The 23,795-nt window shown below is 43.6% G+C and overlaps 1 protein-coding gene and 1 pseudogene across 1 annotated transcript in view; one reads left to right on the plus strand and one right to left on the minus strand.

The window, feature by feature from the left end:
- Positions 1-23,795, plus strand: part of LOC126253274 (serine/threonine-protein phosphatase rdgC) — a 1,933,713-nt gene that overhangs the window by 255,758 nt on the left and 1,654,160 nt on the right. The gene's annotated exons all lie outside the window — the stretch shown is intronic.
- Positions 6,313-6,430, minus strand: LOC126253957 (5S ribosomal RNA; annotated as a pseudogene).

Here is a 23,795-nt window from a genome sequence, read left to right on the forward strand (position 1 = left end):
TATGGGGTGCAATTGGTTACACGTCTCTGTCACCTTTTGTTCGCATTGACGGCACTCTGAACAGTGGATGTTACATTTCAGATGTGTTACGACCCGTGGCTCTACCCTTTATTCGATTCCTGCGAAACCCTACATTTCAGCAGGATAATGCACGACCGCATGTTGCAGGTCCTGTACGGGCCTTTCTGGATACAGAAAACGTTCGACTGCTTCCCTGGCCAGCACATTCTCCAAATCTCTCACGAATTGAAAACGTCTGGTCAATGGTGGCCGAACAACTGGCTCGTCACAATACGCCAGTCACTACTCTTGATGAAGTGTGGTATCGTGTTGAAGCTGCATGGGCAGCTGTATATGTACACGCTATCAAAGCCCTGTTAGACTCAATGACCAGGCGTATCAAGGCCGTTATTACGGCCAGAGGTGGTTGTTCTGGGTACTGGTTTCTCACGATCTATGCACTCAAATTGCGTGAAAATGTAATCACATGTCAGTTCTAGTATAATATATTTGTCCAATGAATACCCGTTTATCATCTGCATTTCTTCTTGGTGTAGCAATTTTAATGGTCAGTAGTGTATCTTCGATAAGGTGCGTCTTGGAGCACCAATCACTTTGGCTATCTTGTTTACGGAAGTCTCCACCATACGGCCAGGAACAATTTGCCCACGTTAGAACGGCATGACTTCCGACATAATGCATTCGCAGCTGTGCAGAACAGTGTCCTGACCACTACTGACAGATGCAACATTCGTGGTCAGATACAACAGTGCATCCTGCATACCGGTATCTCCTTTCATTTTCAAGCGCGCAATGTTCGCGGCGTTTCACTACTTTTGTCACCTCTTTATCTCAAACAAAACAGGACCTCTTCGATTATTAACCAATATTGATTTACAATTAATGAGTGGTAATCGGAAATGAGCTCATTTTGTACCGAAATAGCTAGTCTATTAAATATAGTAACTGCTAGTCTATTTAATATTCCTTAATACACTAAAATGATTTCGGTACAAAACTTAGGGGTTAGTAGAAAAAAAAGAACGTTTTAAATCGGTTGGTCGCGTTGATGATGAGCCCAGTACATATTGAGCTTAAGGTCATATTGAGTGAAGAATGGGAAGGAATTTCATTTTCAAGGAAACTGTCCTGGCATTTGTCTTTAGCAATTTGAGAAAGCAGCCATGGGAGACCTAAATCTGGAGTGTAATGCGGGAATTTCAAAAGCTGTTCTTCCAAATGCAAGTCCAAATTGATTCCGTATTTCTAGATTTCCGGAAGGCTTTTGACACTGTAGCACACAAGCGGCTTTTGGTGAAACTGAGTGCTAAGGAATATCGTCTCAGTTACGTGACTGGATTCGTGATTTCCGGTCAGAGTTCGCAGTCAGTAGCAATTCACACAGTCATGGAGTAAAACAGAACTGATTTATGGCGTTCCCCAAGGTAGTGTTATAGGCACTCTGCTGTTCCATGTCTGTATAATCAATTTAGGAGACAATCTGAGCAGCAGTCTTAGATTGTTTGTAGACCATGCTGTCGTTTATCGCCTAGAAAAGTTATCAGAAGATCAAAACAAATTCCAAAACTATTTAGAAAAGATATCTGTGTGGTAAGAAAGTTGGTAATTGACCTTAAGTAATGACAAGTGAGGCCATCCACATGAATGCTAAAACGAACCTGTTAAATTCGGTTATACGATAAATCAGTCAAACCTAAAGGCCGTAAATTCAACTAAATACCTTGGAATTAGAATTACTAACAACTTCAATTGGCAGGAACACATAGAAAATGTTGTGGGCAAGGCAAACCAAAGACTGCGTTTTACTGCCAGAACACTTAGAAAATGTAACAGATCTACTAAGGAGACTGCCTACACTACGCTTGTCCGTCCTCTTTTGAAGTATTGCTGCACGGTGTGGGATCCTTACCAGATAGGATTAACGGATTACATCGAGAAAGTTGAAAGAAGACCAGCTCGTTTCAAAATAGGGGAGAGAGTGTCACTGACATGATACAGGATTTGGGATGGTCACCAATAAAACAAAGGCGTTTTTCGTTGTGGCGGAATCTTCTCAGGAAATATCAATCACCAACTTTCTCCTACGAAAGTGAAAATATTTTGTTGACGCCGACCTACATATGGCAAAACGATCATCATAACAAAATAAGGGAAATCAGAGCTCACACGGAAATATACATGTGTTCGTTTTTTCCGCGGGCTATTACAGATTGGAATAATGGAGAATTATTGTGAAGGTGGTTCGCTAAGCCCTCTGTCAAGCACTTAAGTGTGATTTGCAGAGTGTCAATGCAGATGAAGCAGTACGCCATCTCACTCGGTGACACTGTTGAAGGCGATCCATCCTCCAATGAGGCCTTTCAAGATCGCGAAGTTTTTTGGGCGAAGGAATACATGGAAAACATTAATTATAAGGAGGGAGAGGCTTTCTTCGAGGTGTTTAGTAGCCCTCTTCGCTACCACCTTTCCCATTCAAGGATGCCGCAAATGGGGACTGAGAAATTCTCCCAGCACCCGGATTCGAAACTATTATTAGTAGGTTCAGTGCCATCGCACAGTGTGCTTTGGTGAGCTCGGTTACAAATGTACTTCAGCGCTTGATGGCGGCTCATAAATTTGAATTTAGCTACTGTGCTACACCCGGCAAAAGCTAACAACACATCTGCAATTAAACGCACGGAGTGATGAGTGTGCAATAATAATAGTGAGCGAATGGATGTTTCACCAACGTATAGAGTACTGTCTGTCTGCACACACGTATGATTGACTGGGACATGTGATGATGCGCGCTTAGGCGAAGAGTTGATAGTCATAGCTCTGTCGGCTATGACAGCGGATTACGTTTTATCCTGACGTGCCGCTTATCTGACTTGGCCACTTCAGCTGTTCTGTGACGCATAGCAGCTGGACGCGTGGGCTGTGTGTGTGTGTGTGTGTGTGTGTGTGTGTGTGTGTGTGTGTGTGTGTGTGTCGTACGTGTGTTTGTGTTTGTTCGGGAGGCCGGTTACCAGTAAGCACGGCCGCGTCTGAACCTTGTGGGTCCATCCTGTTCATTCCGTCAAGTTGTCCACTACACGGGCACTGTTGTGCCTGAGAAGCTCAGAGGTGTGACCACATCACCTCATCGCAGCTTATAATATTATTTTTTGTCCATTTTTTAATCATTGAGTCTTCCTTTCTCGTTTTCATCTTTGCGTTTGTTAACCCAAGACTCTCAGTAATCAGTATTGTAAAGGATTTCACCAAGGAGCATCTTTCGGAGACAGGGAATGCGATCTTTTTCGCGTAGCCTGCACTGTAGGTGGACTGGTAACGACGAGCAGCGTCGTAAACGTTGGGAAAAATTATGGCCATGGAAATCAAAGCTGAATACTGAACATGTTCGTCTAGATAGTGTTTTTTCCCTCATTTTTTTTTGCTGTTTCGATGTTATTGTCAAGAGATTCTTCGTGGCAACGCGCCACTCCTATACGGCAGGTCTAGAGCGCGCTGTTTATTGTAATCATAGTATGCGATTTCTGAATTTTGCTACGTTGCTACTTTCAGTGGTGGGGCAGCTTTACCTTGGTGCCTCCTCACATAACCGAGTAACTTTTCTCTCTACAATGATTTCCGATACACAGCTTCCTTAATCTACTCTTCATAGTGTCTCTTGTTTTTACAATAGTTTTCTGGCCACTTCAGCGGCAAAGTCTTTCTATAACACCTTACTAAAAAGCTATTTTAGTTTTTGCCTATTGGCGAGTAAAAGTGGGTTAGTCTTAATTTTCTTCTTTGAGTTATGTATTTGAACGTGACTCCGATGTTACGCTTACTAGCATTGTTCACTTTCATATATATTTCATTGGCCGCTGATGCCCTTATTCGCTTTTGTATCGAGCATTTCAGCTTTTATACTTGACTACCTGTGTTAAACGGCACAGTTAGTTCAACAAAAGGTACTCAAGTATTCCTAAAGGAAGTAGTACTTGTCAGTACTAGAAGAGAAGTTCCTGTAGTGGTATGTCTGGAAACCAGTACGTGTTGGTATACTGGCGTTGAAGATCCGCATTTCACAGCCTGCATTTTGTTTAAAGGTGTGACAAGATTCACAAGAGATGGCAAAGTACACTCTTGTTCAGGAAAGAACAGAACACTTCGCATGACTAGACATAGGATGTTCATATTCAGAGGATATGTATGTTCTGCAGAAATGATTAGCATTTCAGTCAACTTGACGTAGCATGTGTCCTGTTGTCTGGTAGGCGCAGGTCCGCCGTGGGCAGTGAGAACTTGCACCATGCGTGATGGCAGTGAGGCGTATAAGGCGCGAATGGCGTCCTGTGGTGTAGCCAGCCAAAGTTCATCTGTGGCGGTCGACATTGGGTCACAGCGCTGCACCTTTAGTTTCACCATATCCCACACATTTTCTGCTGGTGACAAGTCTGGTTATCCGGCGGGCCAGGGCAAGGCTGACTCCTGTGACACGAAGAAAGTACGTCCGTAGTCGTGCATTGTCTTGCTGAAAAATGGCGTCTGAGGTGTTGTGAAGAAAGTGTATGGATATGGGTTGCAGGATGTCATTCACATAGGTCACACTGGTCACAGTGGCCTGGACACGCACCAACTGTGATTTGTGGTTGCACCCCACACCATAAGGCCTTGAGTTGGCGCTGTATGTCTTGTGCGAATGCAGTCACTGTGGCGCCACTCCCCCTCTGCAGTGAACCATAATGGTGCCATCATTTTCAAACAAACAGAAAATGGATTCGTCCGAAAACACTATCTGATGCCATTGCAGTCCCCACTGGCGTCGTTCCATACACCACTGCCGTCTAGCATGTTTCTGTACATTCGTCAAAGGTAGGCTGAGAAGTGGACGACACGCACGTAACCACGGACTGTCACCCGTGTTGAGTACGATGTGTTACACTGTTCTACTATTACGCCAGAACCGAGGAGGACGCAGATCTGTCTTGCAGTGCCATTTGGATGAGGAGTCGATCTTCTCAGCGGTTGGTTTGGGTGGTGCGACCAGACCCATCTCGTCGTGTTCTACGGTCTTCCGTGAACCATTTTGCACACACTCGTTGCATTGATGAGACACTTCGCCCACATGAACAGCAATTTCCCAGAAAGATGCATTACATTCTCCCACACCAATAACGTGCCCTCTTTCAGACTCACTGATTCGACAGTACGGTTCGTGCATGCGTCTGCGAGGCATTCTGCACGTCTGCACAAATCACACTGATTTTAGTCTACAGTGGTAAGAAGTGCCTCACGTACATTTTACCTATAGGGGGTGTGGCGCCGCGCTATCGATGTTGACCTTCAACCCGTGGGATAACGTGGTTCAAATGTTAACCATTCCTGCGGAACATAGTAATGTACATGCCCTGTGAATATGAACGTCCTATCTCTAGTCGTTCAAGGTGTTCTGTTTTTGTTGAACATGAGTGTAAGTTACTACAATGCAAATCCTCCAGTAATCATGCGGTGAGGCATCAGGTTCGTATCAGTGTCATGTATGGGCAGTAATTATCTGAGAAAGGCTGGTAGGGCCATGTAGTTTACCGAAGAGACGGGCAAGCGCTTTGTGTCACCGATTTCCGCCTGATGAACTACCGACGTTATTGCAGAATGTTACCCTTGCAAATGCATAACGACTATACGAGTAGTTTCTACACGACATGGCACTGCCCAGTATTCTGCGAACTGCAACGTTTCATAGGCGCTGGATTGGTCGAGAAGGTCCGGGGTAGCGTGGTCTCCCCGTTCACCGAACCTGATTCTGTCGGAGAAATTTAAAGGTTTTCGTGTATGCCCAGCCCATTGACAATGTGCAGACAGTACAGGAGCAGGTAACCAACGTATATCATGACTCCGAATGGGGCCAGGTGTGTTTGAAAGCGATTCACCGCGAAGAAGGGCTGGAAGGTATGTCAGCATGCGTGTTAACCACGTACGGCAGTGCCTGCAATGTCTGTTTCTACGGAACTGACAAATGGGAAAAGACAACAGACTGACCCATATCTCAACACTCATTGGTTACTGGACACATCATTATAGGAAATTTTCTTCTAGCTTGAACAATACTCTCTCTCCGTCCGAACAGGCCATGAAGGTCCAACGGTACTGACCGGCCGCCGTGTCACCCTCAGACAACAGGCGTCACTGGCTGCGGATATGGAGGGACATGTGGTCAGCACACCGCTCTCCCGACCGTATGTCAGTTTACGAGACCGGAGCCGCTACTTCTCAGTCACGTAGCTCCTCAGTTTGACTCACAAGGGCTGAGTGCACCCCGCTTGCCAACAGCGCTCGGCATACTGGATGGTCACCCATCCAAGTGCTAGCCCAGCCCGGCAGCGCTTGACTTCGGTGATCTGACGTGAACCGGTGTTACCACTGCGGCAAGGCCGTTGGCTTGAACAAAACTACCTTCCTGTAAAAAAATCTGTAGAAATAAGTGACACTTTCTTGAAATACCCTTTATAGATGGCGTGTGCGTGCACTCTCGATGGTGATTTTGAAGGGGAACTTTACTGGTATGCAATGCTGCGCTGCCTTGACCATTGGCTAAACAGACCGCCAGGCACAAAGTCAACAGGACGTACGGCTTGCAATTTTGTGAATTGTACGGATGTAACGCGTGTTCCTGTACGATACTGCTCGCAACATCGAGCGCAATATCAGTCCACGTCAAACTGATCGAATGCTGATTGATGACTAAACATACGTAGGAGTGAGCAATACCCTTTCCAGGTAGTGAGTTGGACTCATGAGCCGTTGTAGAGTAGCACCACATGCTTCGTTTCGACTAGCCATTTAAGTAGTCTTGCGTGCGTTAGAACTTCCTATGTCGGTACTCAGACTTACAATAATCATGCCCAGAAAATATTTTACAAACCCTAAAATAGGTAACGGAACTTACATCGTCTGTCCCAGCTGCAGATGGCGTAAGTAGTGTTGCTTATCTTAAGGTTCATGAAATATTTTCCGGGCTAGTTCTATTAGAATAAATTCTACCAAGAACCGATGGAACATTCAGTTGACAGAGTTTCATTTTGCCTACCCGGTACAACCTATGAACTTCACACCTTATTTGAGGATCGATGGGGTTACCTGTGTCCACCGCAAATAAAATAAGGCTACGTTTAGTTTCGTCTGACGCACAAAGCAAGCAACTGCTTACACAGTTAATCAGTTCATTTTATCGCACAAACAGCGATTCGTAACATCACGTATTCTGCTGCTAGAGTTACCCCTTACAATACATGGCTCCGTAATTTTCCATCTAGTCATTTCAAGAGCAGGGTTCCTCATCTCAGATCTCGTCCACATCATCCCTAAATCACTTCAAGGGAAACACACTGTAGATATTTTAAGGATATCGAGGACTCCATAGTGCAAGAGTTTCGAAGTGTGACTCAGGGGGAGAAATGGCAGGTAAGTCTGAAAAACTGTAATAGGGATGAAGTTAATAAGAGTATTCATCTGAACAGAAAACCCCTCAAGCTATCTTAAAACTCTATCTTATTCGCTTGTTGAATTAGGTCTCGTAGGAGTAGCCTTACAAAGAGTTATGGAGTATACTAGATAGGGTGTTTGGTGCCTGGCTCCCAGAGGAGCGAACACACGACAGCGTACATAGCTTTCTGTCAGGCCGTAAACGGTGTACAGGCGCGGATGAACTGCCCGTGGCCCTGTTCGATTTGTGTTAATAGAGCTCGCTCTTGTTCACCGGGTTGTCGATCTTCCACCTAATCACCAAAGCAAGATCATTCAGAGCGTCCTCCGCTTCGATGCTTGTCACGGTGTGTATGGCAGCAGAGCATCGGATTTCACGTTCAGCTGTTCTCGAGTCCACGTTTCTTGTCCCTTTCGTGAACTGCTATGCCCTATTAAATGTCTAAATTGTAGTGTGGAATTAATCTTTTTGGGACTTGATTGTGAGAGGAGCACTTGGAGTTCGTTCGGTGAAGAATTTAACTAACAAGGATAGTGGTTCTGGCTGGCCACATAATTGAATCCGGCGTTTTCTTTACTGAACTCGCGTACATGTCGCTACAGTACAGCTCATAAAGAAACAAACAGTACCCCAGCATGGATCGTCTACATAGCCACAGTTCAAGTTTATGCATAGCCTTTGCCGTTGAGGTACAGTAAGGGGAGATGTCATGACATCACAAACCAGAAGCCATGTCGACTGCCCAAAACATTAGCTTCTGGTCGAGGTCTTTTGATCAAAAATGCCACTTTGCGACATTTACGAGTGTGCTAATCGTTCTAATTATAAATGTAATAAACTGTAAATTTCGTTCGTGAGTGATGTTCGCCAAGTAATATTTTCTTTTAAGGTATGAACTTTAGTTGCGCTGCTTATTTTCATTGTAGTGAGTTTATGTATGTCACTTGACTGTAGACTTCCTATCAAAGCTTCCTCGGTGAACGCTTTGAGACGTGAGATTCTGACCAACAGCAAAATATGTTGTTAGAATTTTCGGGAAGATGGCACAGACCAAAAGACCAAACATCAGTTTCGTCACTCGTATTAAGGAATATACTGGATTGCGAAGACAGCCTTTTAACATCAAAAATTTCTCTTCTTGGTTGTTCGAATTGTATAAAAAAAGAAAAATATATTAATGAGGCCATTGCGTCGTATTACTGTATGCATCTAAGACCAAAAAACACCTGAAAATGTCTTGCTTACACCCCACGAAAGGACTGAAACACTATTATTAACAAATGGTTCAAATGGCTCTGAGCACTATGGGACTTAACACATGACGTCATCAGTCCCCTAGACTTAGAACTACTTAAACATAACTAAGCTAAGGACATCACACACATCGATGCCCGAGGCAGGATCCGAACCTGCGACCGTAGCAGCAGCGCGGTTCCGCGATGAAGCGCTTGGAACCGCTCGTTCACAGCGGCCGGCTATTTATAACAACTGGTGTGTGCAAACGACAGAAATTAAAAACACGAAGCAATCGTAAACAGTAGTCTGATAAAATTTTGGGGGCATCATACACAGCGACGTCTGTAGGGTAAGTCTGTAGCGCCATCTTCTCTTATTATACCTGCACGTCCTTTGCTGCCAATCAATGTCTTTGGCGCTTGTGTACCTGCGGCTGCATATGCAGCAGCGCGATGCACTTTTTTAAAAGGACATGACGAGTGATGTAAGTTCAATCTGTCGACTCACTCTAAAAATGACCGAAAGTTATACAGCCGAAATATTATAAGAAATAAAGTTTACAGTACCGCACTCCTGAAATTTAATGGATCAAGTTTTTGATATCAGTGGAAGAACATAAGTTGCATATGTGGTATCACTTATCGATACTACCCTACTGGCGTCTTTAGGTTGGCAACTAGTTTCCGTCAGACACCGATAGTGGTCATGCTGGATCCCACGGACCCAATGGAGCACGCCCGCTGAATCACGCCTTCTACAGCTCTTTACCAAGAACGCCCCCTTCTGCTCTCATATAGCATGGGCACTCGCCCCAGTCGCACATAGTCTTTCCACTGCGAGATGCAGACGCCATCTAGTCGCGGTTCTGACTCCATTGTTTGGGCTTAGTACAGACCCCCTCAACCTAGTTGGCATTGATAGTTGGACTCTACTTCTTGCTGCATAATTTTTAATGAGTCTTCATATGTTTGGAGAAATAAAACTTAAGTAAATTTCGTATTTGTTATTAACTTGTTCGCTAATCATTTCTGCTCCTGTCCAGCTTTCCTACAACGACAGTTGCTGCACCATTCTGTATCCAACCTCTCCATAGTATTATGTATGAAATTGTGGACAACAGCATAGGTATGTTCGAGATTCGAGAACATAAAAAAATTGACAGGATATTATCAAAGCAGTTAACGTTCCTCCTGGAGTATAGATGAATAACTATTTATTTGCTTCCTTCAAGAGGGAGGTTTTGACACGTACCTTTTTATTTAAATTTCCATACATCACATCACGTGCTGCATCATCACAAGGATTCTCCCAGTACATGATAACCATATCTGTCTTTGTTTTGTCACGCAAGTTTAGAGGAAAAAAGAGTAAACTTGAATGCAGCATTCCCAAGTGTTGAGATGCTTCAAACCTCACTCTCTAAAAGATCTCGTCTATTCACCCTCACATAGATCCTCTATGAATAGTTACAGATGGACATAAATGAGGTGTCGCCTGCCAGTCGAAACCGAACTCTTGAGCTAAGAAAAATGAATTGTCGTAGGTACAAACCTCAAGAAGGAAAGAGTGGATGAAATTTTGAGACACGTCACGTAAGAGGCCTAAAAGTGGTGTGTGTGTGTGTGTGTGTGTGTGTGTGTGTGTGTGTGTGTGTGTGTTTAGTGAGGTCAAGATATTTCAGGTGAAACAGTTGTTTTTTATGTGTTCTAATGGCTCTGAGCACTCTATGAATAGTTACAGATGGACATAAATGAGGTGTCGCCTGCCAGTCGAAACCGAACTCTTGAGCTAAGAAAAATGAATTGTCGTAGGTACAAACCTCAAGAAGGAAAGAGTGGATGAAATTTTGAGACACGTCACGTAAGAGGCCTAAAAGTGGTGTGTGTGTGTGTGTGTGTGTGTGTGTGTGTGTGTGTGTGTGTGTGTTTAGTGAGGTCAAGATATTTCAGGTGAAACAGTTGTTTTTTATGTGTTCTAATGGCTCTGAGCACTATGGGACTTAACATCTGTGGTCATCAGTCCCCTAGAACTTAGAACTACTTAAACCTAACTAACCTAAGGACATCACACACATCCATGCCCGAGGCAGGATTCGAACCTGCGACCGTAGCGGTCACGCGGTTCCAGTCTGAAGCGCCTAGAACCGCACGGCCACACCGAGCGGCTACGTGTTCTACATATCATGTGCGTGATGATTAGCTATGCGGACAGATGTAACGTGCTGTGTATAGAAAGACAGAAAGACCCGTTATTGTACAACTATACGATTTCATAAGTCACTGGAAATAGTCACGTCCATTTAAAGTGGGCAACCACGTAAAACTAATCGCAGCTAAGGCAGATGTCAGACTGAGATTCACTGTAAGAATTGTCAGACAATGTAGACCGTCCACGAAGGAGATAGAAAACCGATGTTTGATCAATATTTGAATATTGCTCCTCAGTCTGTGAACCGTACCAGATAGGACTGGTAGAGAAACTAGAAAATATTGGTAGCAATGCAGAGTATTTCGTAATAGGTTCATTTCCAAAGGGAACGGCCTTGCCGCAGTGGTAACGCCGGTTCCCGTCAGATCATCGATTAAGCGCTGTCGGGCATGGTTCGTACTTGGATGGATCACCGTCCGGGTGGTGCCGCGTGCTGTTGGCAAGCGAACTGCACTCAGCTCTAGTGAGGCCAATTAAAGACCTACTTGACTGAGAAGTAGCGGCACGAAAAACTGACAACGGCTGGGAGAGCGGTGTGGTGACCACTTGGCTCTCAGTATCCGCATTCGGTGACGCCTAAGGGCTGAGGATGACACGCCTGCCGGTCGGTACCGTTGTGCCTGCAAGGCCTGTTCGGGGGGTCTTTTTTCCCCACCTTCGTGTTCTTCATTTACTTAGCATGAAAGCGTCAGTCGTGGAGATTCTGTGAACACCACTGGCATACGCTACAAGAGAGACGTCCTGCGTCACGATGAGGTTTATTGTTAAAGTTCCAAGAGCATACGTTTGTAAAAGGATCAGCCAGTATATTGCTGCCTCTTACATACATCTTGCGAAAGGAGCGTGAAGGCAAAATTAAAAGGATTGGCGCCCTCACGGAAGTTTACTAGCAATTGTTTTTCCGCGAACCATTCGCGACTGGAGCAAGAAAATGGGGGAGTAAGAATGGTACATAAAGTACCCTCCTCCACACACCTCAAGGTTGTTTGCGGATTGTAGATGTAGGTGTATATGGAGCGTATAAAGTCAACACATATGACATGGCTTTCAGGTACTACATATAGAGGGTGTTAGGGTTATAAGTGAACATACTTTTATTGGTGATCGAAGACAGTCTGCTGAACAACAGTACATCAGTATTTGCACGATTACGAAAAGGAGAGACTTCTACTGACCGTATAGCGAAGATGTTGAGTTACAGACAGGCACAACAAACAACTACTCAACAGGTAATCTTAGGGCCAGAAGCCCTTCTTATGGAACAGACAACATACACACACACACACACGCGCATTCACGCAAACGCAGCTAACACGCACAAGACCACTGTCTCTGGATGCGGCACGAAAAAGTGTCAGGAGGTGGCGTAAAGGCCGTAAATGAAACTATTCCTTCCTTGCTGCGTTGAGTCCACACGTTTCGCGGTCCGAAACGACAGTTCGCGATGCGATCAGCGACAGAACGTACTTCTTGACAACCTTCGATACTACTGACAACCCCGAACGATTCAACACTTCCCTAAGTATATCGTGAGCCTGCAAACACATGCAGTATGATCATACTCCACCGTAGCCGTAGCACGACCCCAACTTTTGCATGAATCTGCAAAAGAAGTCGGAGTTAGTTCCATTCTCTTACATCTCTAACTTTGCCGAGGGCATATTCGCCTTTTTCGTGCTATAATAGAAGCATTTTTCATTCTGGTAGCACTGTACGATTTCGTTACCTTTCCTAATTATTTTAAGCCTTGAGTAATAAGTCACGAAGCGTCCACTTCAGTAGAGAGCTCGTAACTGGGACTCATGCAGAAAATATTCGCGCTGTCTTTACTGCTTGTCGTATCGCAGCGGTGGGAACACTAGTGTTGCATCTGTAAGAGTCTTAGCCGCGTGATGTTTATTCCACGTGTAACATCGCATATCGTATCGTCTCAATACGAACTGCGCGTTCGAGCGTCGAGTCGGGACCTCTGCGGAAGTTTTCGTAGTCTTAGCGCACGGGCAACGCTGTGACATTCACGAGAACACTGCCAGTGCCATAACCTGATTTCCCGGAATCTTCGCTCAGTTGAAGAGGAGAAAAAATAAGCGAACACGTGTCTCGGCTTATCAGTAGATACTAGGCAAAACAAAGGTCAAAGATTTCAACGTAATTTAGATGCCTTTTAGCGCGCAAAAATCTCCGCCGAAATGCGTTGGCCTAGCATCGCGGTCTCTTACTTTTGCACAACGGATTCGAAATCCGATTATTGTTTTTACTTATTCTTTATTTTATTGTTTCATTTATCTACCCAGGTCCATAGAAGGTACTACAGAATAAACTTTGGGACTAGAAGGGTATTAGAATGATTTTAATATACGACTTGGTTTCACAATAAGTAGCACACCTTTAATATACACTGCAGCGCCAAAGAAACTGGTATAGGCATGCATATTCAAATACAGAGATAAGTAAAGAGGCAGAATACGGCTCTCCGGTCGGCTACCCCTACATACGACAAGTGTCTGGCGCAGTTGTTAGATCGGTTACTGCTGCTACAATGGCAGGTTATCAAGATTTAAGTGAGTTTGAACGTGGTATTACAGTCGGCGCACGAGCAATGGGACACAGCATCTACGGGGTAGCAATGAAGTGGGGATTTTCCCGTACTACAATTTCACGTGTGTACCGTCAATATCAGAAATCCGGTATAACATCAAATCTCCCACATCTCTGCGACCGGAAAAAGATCCAGCAAGAAACGGGACCGACGACGACTGAAGAGAATCGTTCAACGTGACAGAAGTGCAACCTTTCAGAAAATTGCTGCGGATTACAATGCTAGGCAATCAACAAGTGTCACCGCGCGAACCAGTCAACGAAACGTCATGGATATGGGCTCTCGTAGCCGAAGTCCCACACTTGTACACTTGATGACTGCACGACACAAAGCTTTACGCCGTGCCTAGGCCCGTCAACACCTACAATGGACTGTTGAAAAGTGGAAACATGTTGCGTAGTCAGACGAGTCTCGTTTCAAATTGTATCGAGCGGATGGACGTGTACGGGTATGGAAACAACCTCATGAATCCATGGGCCCTGCATGTCAGCAGGAGACTGTTCAAGCTGGTGGAGGCTATGTAATGGTGTTGGGCGTGTGCAATTGGACTGATACGGGATCCTTGATACGTCTAGATACGACTCTAACAAGTGGCACGTACGTAAGCATCCTGTCTGATCACCTGCATCCATTAATGTCCATTGAGCATTGGGCAATTCCATCACAACAATGCGATATCCTACACGTCCAGAATTGCTACAGAGTGGCTCCAGAAACATCCAGAAACATTCTTCTGAGTTCAAACACTTCTGCTGGCCACCAAACGCCCCAGACATGGACGTTATTGAACATATCTGGGATGCCACGTAACGTGCTGTTCAGATGAGATATCCACCCCCTCTACTCTTACGGATGCATGGACAGCCCTGCAGGATTCGTGGTGTCAATTCCCTCCAGCACTACTGCAGATATTAGTCGAGTCCATGCCACGTCGTGCTGCGTCACTTATGCGTGCTCGCGGGGCCCTACAGGATACTGGGCAAGTTTACCAGTTTCTTTGGCTCTTCAGTCTATAATACGTGTGTGTACCGTACTTTCGCAGGTAGCGAAAGGCTATTTACAACTTGTACGGAAACCTGACGGCAGTAATAAGAGTCGACGGGCATGAAAGGGAAGCAGTTGTTACTAGGGAGTGAGACAGGGCTGTAACGAATCCCCCATGTTATTCCATCTGTACACTGAGCAAGCAGTAAAACAAAAGAAAAATTTGGAGCAGGGATTAAAGTTCAGGGAGATGAAATAAAAACTTTGAAGTCTGTCGATGGAAGAACAGTTGAGCGGAATGGCATAGTGTGTTGAAATGAGGATGTAACATGAACATCAACTAAAACAAAACACAGAATATGGAATGTAGTAGAAGTAAATCAATTTATGGTAAGGGAATGAGACTAGGAAGCGTTACACTTAAGTGGTCAATGAGTTTCGCTATTTGGGCAGGAAAACAACTGACGATGCCGCAGTACAGAGGATATAAAATGTACACTACCAAAAGCAAGAAAAGCACTTCTGAAGAAGAGAAAATTATTAACATCGAATATAGATTTAAGTGTTAGGAAGTCATTCCTGAAAGGATATGTCTAGAGTGTAGCCATGTATGTAGGTGAAACATGAGCACGATAAACACTTCAGACAAAAAGAGAATAGAACCTATCAAAATATAGTGCTACATAAGAGTACTGAAGATTAGATGGGTAGATCACGTAACTAATGAGGTACTGCATAAAATTTTGGAGACAAGTAATTTGTGGCACAACTGAAACAAAAGAAGATATCGGTTGATAGTTCACATTCTGAGACGTCAAGGAATCATCAATTTAGTACTGAAGGGGGGGGGGGGGGTAAAAGTCGTAGAGAGAGACCAAGAGGTGAATACAGTAAGCCGATTGAGAAGGCTGTTGGTTGCAGTAGTTATTTGGAGATGAATAAGCTCGCAGAGGACAGAGTAGCATGGATCAAATGGTTCAAATGGATCTGAGCACTATGGGACTTAACTTCTGAGGTCATCAGTCCCCTAGAACTTGGAAATACTTAAACCTAACTAACCTAAGGACATCACACATATCCATGCCCGAGGCAGGATTCGAACCTGCGACCGTAGCAGTCGCGCGGTTCAAGACTGTATCGCCTAGAACCGCTCGGCCACTCCGGCCGGCAGAGTAGCATGGAAAGCTGCATCAAACCAGACTTCGGACTGAAGAGCACAACAACAGCAACAACATGGTATTTTCAGGGGCTAAATCTTTTTCAATTCTCATATTCTTATATTTCAGTCTTATATTCATTCTTACGTTATTCTTATGTTTATTCTTAAGGAAGATTTGTTGCATTCCCTTGTATGATACCGATCGTAGAAACGTTCCAAACGCAGAAAATCCGAACACCACGACGGAAGGCAGTTTCGCCGCAGCTACATTTTTTCATATGAATGTCACTCGGGAAAGAAACGTCGTTAATATTGATAAAGATTTCACGCTTTGGCAATAATTTCGCAGCGGACTTCATATAAAGGATCATTTTACCGACATCTTGCCCTTGCAGTCGCTTGCAAACCAAGATACACTGCAGGAGTGTCATTGAAAACAGTTTCTAATAATTTTCTCATTCATTTATTGTCTTTTAATTAATTGACAACACCTACAATTAGAAGACGAATAAGAATAGCGTAATTTCAGTGTACAGTGGACAACTTTCGTCTAGTAATCTCCTACTGAAATTGGTAGATAAACGAAAAATGAAGTAAAAATAGTAATTTCGATCACGGGACGCGTCGCTAGCCACTGTCCCAATGCTTCGGTAGGAGTGGTTACTCACTGAAAGCCAAATGAAGTGCCTCGAAAACTTTAAGCGTTTTTGTTGAAAGGTGGCTACACTGAGTCACAGCGCCAGAGATTGCGCCAAAGATTATTATTCCGCCGCCTCCACTGGCACAGTAGTAGTTCAGAGGATGTCGAGGGTAGTCGTTGTTCTGATGGGTGTGAGAGTAGGCGATCTGAGTGTTGACTGAAATGTTGTACTGTTCGGTTGGTGTAATGTGTAGATGGAAGAAAATGCAATTGTCAGAATATATTTCAGAAAGGAGATGGGCTTTTGATTTATGATGCTTGTGTAATGGAATATTTTCGTCAATATATAATGGGGTAAAAAGGTATTACAGTTTTCTTTAATAACAATCCCTCTTGCTCACAGGTTCAGTCAACAAAGCATCTGGCTCGTGTTCATTTATTAGACTTGTAATTCTGGTTTCTATGTGCAGTTATAGTATTTCTGGTTTTTCAATTAGTTCATTGTAAATGGTGTTTAAAATATTTTGTCGTATTGAGAAAGAACTGAGCCAGGTACATGTACGTTGAGTTACACTACCACGCACGGAACAGTTACACTTGTGCTTTGTTGTTTCGTAGCTCTTATAGTTGCAGGGGACTTAATTAATCAATTGTGTTAATGGAAATTCCTGATCATTCATTATTTTTATTTTATGCAGTCAGATTGCGTGCTAATAATAGTCAGGGCCAACCGGTTACGAGACTTCGTAACCGGTCACACAGCTAGTAAAATTATTGCATTTATTCATTAATATTAGTCTTTTCTTTTTAATTAAGCCCCCATGCATTGTCTAAAAAATGGTTGACTATCTATGGATGAGTCACGACACCGTGTTCGCTTATTTTGCCTCCTTTTCCACTGAGCGAAGTTTATGGGAAATGGGGTTATGTCACTTGCCGTGTTCTCCTCGTCAGTGACCCTGCAGTGTTGCTTCCGGTGCGGGACATGCGTCTCCCGGGAGCCAACACTGCCGCACGTGCGCGACAGATGGTGTATTCTCGTGTAGCGAGCACGGTTTACGGACACCGCAACACGCGTGCTCGTGCCGACCGTGCCCAGTGGCGCTAGAATAGAAGCAGCGAGATCCGAGGTCGCCGTCTGTCTGCTGACTGCGTCGCGGAAATGAGTTAAAACTACGTACATGCTACGTAAAGCACTGCTAAGCGTATGGCAGAGGGTACTTAGCATTGTAGATATAGAGAGACGCTGAATGAAACGCGTTTACTGTCAAGAGAGCAATGCGTGATGCATTCAGTGGCTACCGTATCAGAATATTGTCAAATGAAAAGTCATAAAAACCAAGAAATTCTTGTCGTATGTAAAGGCTGTCAGTGGCACCATAGTTACTGTCCAGTCTCCAGCGAATGAGACAGGAACTGAAATTGAGGGTAGCAAAGCAAAGCAAAAGCTGAAATGCTTGTCTCCGTTTCCAAATGTTCCTTTACAAATGAATAGCCAGGAGAACTGCTCCATTGTAGTCCTTGCATCACTGAAAAGATGAACGAAACAAATGATAGTCTCAGTGGCGTTGACAAACATCTGAAATCGCTAAAACTGAATAAAGCTCCAGGCCCCAATGAAATCCCTGTCAGATTCTATACTAAATTTGTGACGGAGCTAGCCCCTCTTCTATGATCTATCGTAGTCCCCTCCAACAAAAAACCGTGCCCAGTTCGTGAAAAAAAGGCACGGGTCACTCACGTCTACAAGAAGAGTAGTAGGGGTGATCCACAAAACCACCGTCCAATATCTTTGGCATCGATTTGTTGTAGAATCCTAGAACACATTGTGAGCTCAAACATGATCTTGAACAGAATGAACTCCTCAATGCCAACCAGCATCAATTCCGAAAACACAGGTCACGTGAAACCCAACTCGCACTTTTCTCACATGACATACTGAAAGCTTTGGATCAAGGCAACCTGGTAGATGCAGCGTTCAAATGGTTCAAATGGCTCTGAGCACTATGGGACTTAACTTCTGAGGTCAGCAGTCCCTTAGAACTTAGAACTACTTAAACCTAACTAACCTAAGGACATCACACACATCCATGCCCGAGGCAGGATTCGAACCTGCGACCGTAGCGGTCACACGGCTCCAGACTGTAGCGCCTAGAACCGCTCGGCCACAACGGCCGGCTAGATGCAGTGTTTCTTGGTTTCCGAAAAGCATTTGATCTACGCTTAGTGTCAAAAGTACAATCATAAGGTGTATCAAGTGAAATTTCTGACTAGATATAGGAATTTTTGGTAGGGTGACACAGCATGTTATCTTGGATGGAGAGTCATCGTTAGATGTGGAATTAACTTTGGGTGTGACACAGGGAAGTGTGTTGGTACCCTCGCTGTTAATGTTGTACATCAAAGACCTTGTCGACAATATTAATAGTAAAATCAGGCTTTTTGCAGACGATGCAGTTATCTATAATTAAGAGCTATCTGATAGAAGCTGCATAAATATTCAGTCACACCTTGACAAGATTTCAAAGTTGTGTAGAAATAGGCAACTTGCTTTAAATGTTCAGAAATGTAAACTTTTGCTCTTCGCAAGACGGGAAAACGTAGTATCCTGTGACTAAAATTGGAATCGGCCAACTCATACAAATACCTGTATGTAACACTTTGTAGGTATATGAAATGGACCGAACACACAGGTTCAGTCGTGGGCAAAGCAGGAGGTAGACTTTGGTTTATTGGTAGGATAATGAGGAAGTGCAATCAGTCTGCAAAAGAGACTGCTTATAAATCACTCGTCCAACCGGTTCTAGAATATTGCTCAAGTGTGTGGGGCCCGTACCAGATAAGACTGACAGCAGATATTTAACGTTTACGGAGAAGGGCATCACGAATGGTCACAGGCTTGTTTAATCCGTGGGAGAGTATCACAGAGATACTGGACGAAGTGAACTGGCAGGATCTTGAAGTTGACGTAAACTATCCCGATAAACTCTGTTAACAAAGTTTCAAGAACCGGTTTTAAATGACTACTCCAGGGATATACTCCCTGCGTATCGCTCACATAGGGACTGCGAGCATAAGATTACAATAACTATTGCACGGACAGAGGCATTCGAACAACATTCTTCCCTCTCCATGCATAGATGGAACAGGAAGAAATCCTAATAACTGGTACAATGGGACGTACCCTCTGCTATGCACCTCACGGTCGTTTGCAGAATATAGATGTAGATGCATCACGTGTTAGGGTTTTTTCTCGTTCCAATTGCGTATGGAGCGCAGGAGAACGATTGCTTAAATACGTGTGAATGCGGCGTAACTTGTCTTCACGTCCCTACTGGAACAATCCATACCTGACTGAACTATTGTCTAGATTCTTCATACAATAAAGGTTCTTGGAAGTTAGAAATTGAATATTCGCGGGATAATTGCAGCTCTTCAAGCGTCTGCCAACTCGGGTTGCTGAGCGCACGCATGTAGTCATTCTTACATATGTCGACGGTTATACATCCAAGATAACACGCTTGGGCGTCCCTAGCAAGAAACCCTCGATCGAGCAACAAATTCTGAGAAGAACAGACGAGCAAAACTATAGTCGTATATTCCTGACTCCGGTCTGTTGTAGAGCTGTGGAACATGTTTTATGCTCGTGTATTATGACATTTCTGGGGACTGAAAAATCTCCTCTGTAGGAATCAACGTAAGTTCCGTAAACAACGATCATGTGAAGCTCAGCTTGTTCTGCTCCGGCACGACACTCAGGAACCAGTAGAGACAGACAGACAGACGTCCATGCAAATGACAACTTACTTGAGTTCCGGAAGGCACTGGGTAAAATTCCTCACTGTTGCCTAATGAACAAAATACGAGCGTAACGCATATTGCGCTAACCGTTTGATTAGATAGAAGAGTTTCTAGCAAACAGAACCAGCATGATATCCTGAACAGAGAAAAGTCTTCAACGTAAAAGTAACTTCGGGCGCGCCCTAAGGAAGTGTTATAGGAGCATTAATTTTCACAATATATGTATAAATGACCTTGTAGATGACGTCGGAAGTCCATGAAGCTTTATAGGAGCATTAATTTTCACAATATATGTATAAATGACCTTGTAGATGACGTCGGAAGTCCATGAAGCTTTTTCGCGGAAGATGCCGTTGTATAGAGAGTCGCGACGCTAGAAAATTGTATCGAAATGCAGGAGACCTACAGAGCACCGACATTTGGTCCAGGGAGTGGCACCTGACCTTCGCCTTAAACAAATATAACGCATTGAGAATAAGTAGGCAGAAAGTCTCGTCACTGCGTGATTCCATTAAGCTTTTTCGCGGAAGATGCCGTTGTATAGAGAGTCGCGACGCTAGAAAATTGTATCGAAATGCAGGAGACCTACAGAGCACCGACATTTGGTCCAGGGAGTGGCACCTGACCTTCGCCTTAAACAAATATAACGCATTGAGAATAAGTAGGCAGAAAGTCTCGTCACTGCGTGATTACATGACTGCATAACAATTACTGGGGATGTCTAGCAGTATGCGGACGGGGCGATTTGAAGAGCGACCACATAAAAATAACTGCGGGTGAGGCAGATGTCGGACTGAGATTCATTGAAAGAATACACAGGAAATGTAGTCCATCAACAAAAGAAGTAATTTACTAAACACTCGTTCGACCACTATCTGAAAATCGCTCGTCAGTCTGTAATCTGACGAAATAAGATTGATAGAGGAAATAGAGAAGATCCAAATAAGAGTAGTACGTTTTGGTACTGGTTCATTTAGTCAACGCTAAAGTGTCACAGAGATGCTGAGTCAAGTGCAGTGGCAGACGTTGCAGGAGAGGCGTTCTGCATCGCGTTATGGTTTACTGTTAAAGTTCAGAGATCGTACGTTCCTAGAAGCATCAACCAACGTACTGCTTCCTCCTACATATATCTCACGAAAAAACTATGAAGGTAAAATTAGAGAGATTGGGGCCCACTTTGAGGGTTATCAGCAACAGTTCTTCTCGCGAACCATACTCGACTGGAACTGGAAAAGAGAGATGCGACAGTGATATAAAAAGTACCCCTCGCTACACACCGTAAGGTGGCATGCAGACTACAGCTGTAGATGAAGATTTCCATCTAGACAATGAGAACACATAATCCGACCTCACATCACTTACTAAGCTAATAGTCTTTTTACCTATTTAACCGTTTCGTTACATATTTTAAAATCAATATGACATGAAAATCTTTAGTAATTGCCAAACACTTTCAGTAATTATCAAGCAGGGAAACTTGCATGTCCCCGAGCCTGTTTAACTTGATATTGGAAAAGATCCTAAAATGAGCGTTATCAGATGGTTCAAATGGTTATGAGCACTATGGGACTTAACATCTGACGTGTTATCAAATGGAATAGCTATAAATATAGATGGTAAAGTGAAAGTATCAGCGTTTGAGTATGGTAGTGTTGTTATAACAGATGAGGAAGATGATGTAAAAAGAACAGCTAACGTGCTAATAGAGAAGGTACAAAAAGTGGCTCTGAGGATCAATTAAAACAGAGTGTATGGCTATAACGAGATATAATGAAGATGAAACTGCACCCAATAGAACATATGGAATGTAAGAAAACTAGGTCCTTCAGATTCCTAAGAAGTACTGTCAGAGTGAACACCAACACGGCGGAGGAGATAATCCGCAGAGAGGTGTGTATTCTAATGTATTAAACAGCAAACTAGTAACAAGAATAACGGAACTCCGCATGTACAAGAAAACTGCGCGAACAGTATTAGTGTACGGTGGTGAAACGTGGGCAAAGAGCAAGAAGATGCAGGGAAATAAAGTGTTAGGTAAAATCTTTGGACCTGTGTCAGTAAATTGAATTTTTAGAGGAAGGAAAAACGAGAAATCCATAAGCTGTGTAATGTACCAGTTTTGGCAGCTGTAATAAAAAGTAGAACAACTGAATGGGTTGGACATGTTCTGAGAAGAAAGGATGGAGAGGGCAGTAATAGAAGGGAAGCCACCAAGGGACGAGACCCCTTGGAAGACAAAAACTGAGACGGATGGATGGATGGATGGATGGATGAAGTCAAGAAAAACTTGCACTCTCAGAGCCCACGAGAGCATGGCTAGCGACACAGGCCATTGGAAGAGGCTGAAGAGTAAGGTAATGAACAGACTTCGGTTAATGTAGCTAACATAGTAATTGAGTACGTAAGTAAGTAACATCTACTTAATGTGTTGGATTTTTGTACATCTGTTAATGAAACGCTTAATCCTTTAGAAGTCAATCTCGTGCACCAGCTTTTTATAAACACAGTACTCGCTAAAGTAACTGCTGTCCCGGCCACTGCCATCGTAGGTTTTCCTCGATGAATATGAAATCTTCAGCATTGTGGTTCCCTCTATCAAAAAAAAAAGAAACAGTTTTAAACTATCAGAACTTAAATGTGATTTAATGGTTCACTGATAACCTAAGCTGATTATTTTGAGATTTTCCCACAGAATGGTCGTAAATGCTTATTATTTCAAACGCATGCAAACAATATCACGTATTTATTAACAAAAATTTGAAGGCAGTGGATAAAGAGAATTTTATGAATTTATTGAATAGCTATTTAAGAGTACAAAATGTAATGCGCAGTCTCACTTGCACTTTGCACTAAGGCTCTATTCTGGCCGCTCGTTCTTGCTCCATGCCACAGTGGCAAATATTACTGAGTAGTTAGGTGCATCGTTTCATCAGTTATGACTCCTAAAAACGTATACAAAAACTACTTCAGATTTGCTTGTTTATGTTATTAGTATTTGTAACTGCTTCTACATCGTCTTCCATCTCTTCCTTTCTACTGCCACAGTTTCATCTTAACATGAGTTTTATTGGTCTACGTCTTTTAAATCTCGCATCATATTCTATCGAAACAACACAAACTTTCCTTGAGACACCACTCACTTACTCTACTAAACTAGCAGATAATCCAAGGCTTTTTAGCTTTACATTATGAAACGAGTTATGCTGTAAGAGAAGAGGCATTAAAGGTAATATTTTGGAATACAGGAATGTGGATTGGATTGATTGGGGGAAGAGACCAAACTGCGAGGTCATCGGTCTCATCGGATTAGGGAAGGAAGGGGAAGGAAGTCGGCCGTGCCATTTCGAAGGAACCATCCCGGCATTTGCCTGGAGTCAGCAATGTGCTTCTCTCATATCCAGATCTACAGTTACGTCAATTCAGCGATCAAAACGGTGTTCCCTGGAAGGTTTGTGCTGTTAGAGATCACTGGCCTACATCTAAGGCCAGATTCTACCGTAGAGATCAGACAGCTGACCAATTACCGACATTTTAGTAGCCCACTTTTTGAGGGGTATCCTGGAAATTTAAGAAACTGGGATTTCTCTCCACGTATGCTGTTAACTGTTTTTCCTCCTGACCAATATAATATGAAAGTATTTATGCCATTACGACAGCATTTAAATTCTTACGACTCCCATAAAAAATCCTACAC

Source organism: Schistocerca nitens, chromosome 4, assembly GCF_023898315.1.
Source record: "Schistocerca nitens isolate TAMUIC-IGC-003100 chromosome 4, iqSchNite1.1, whole genome shotgun sequence".
Taxonomy (NCBI): domain Eukaryota; kingdom Metazoa; phylum Arthropoda; class Insecta; order Orthoptera; family Acrididae; genus Schistocerca; species Schistocerca nitens.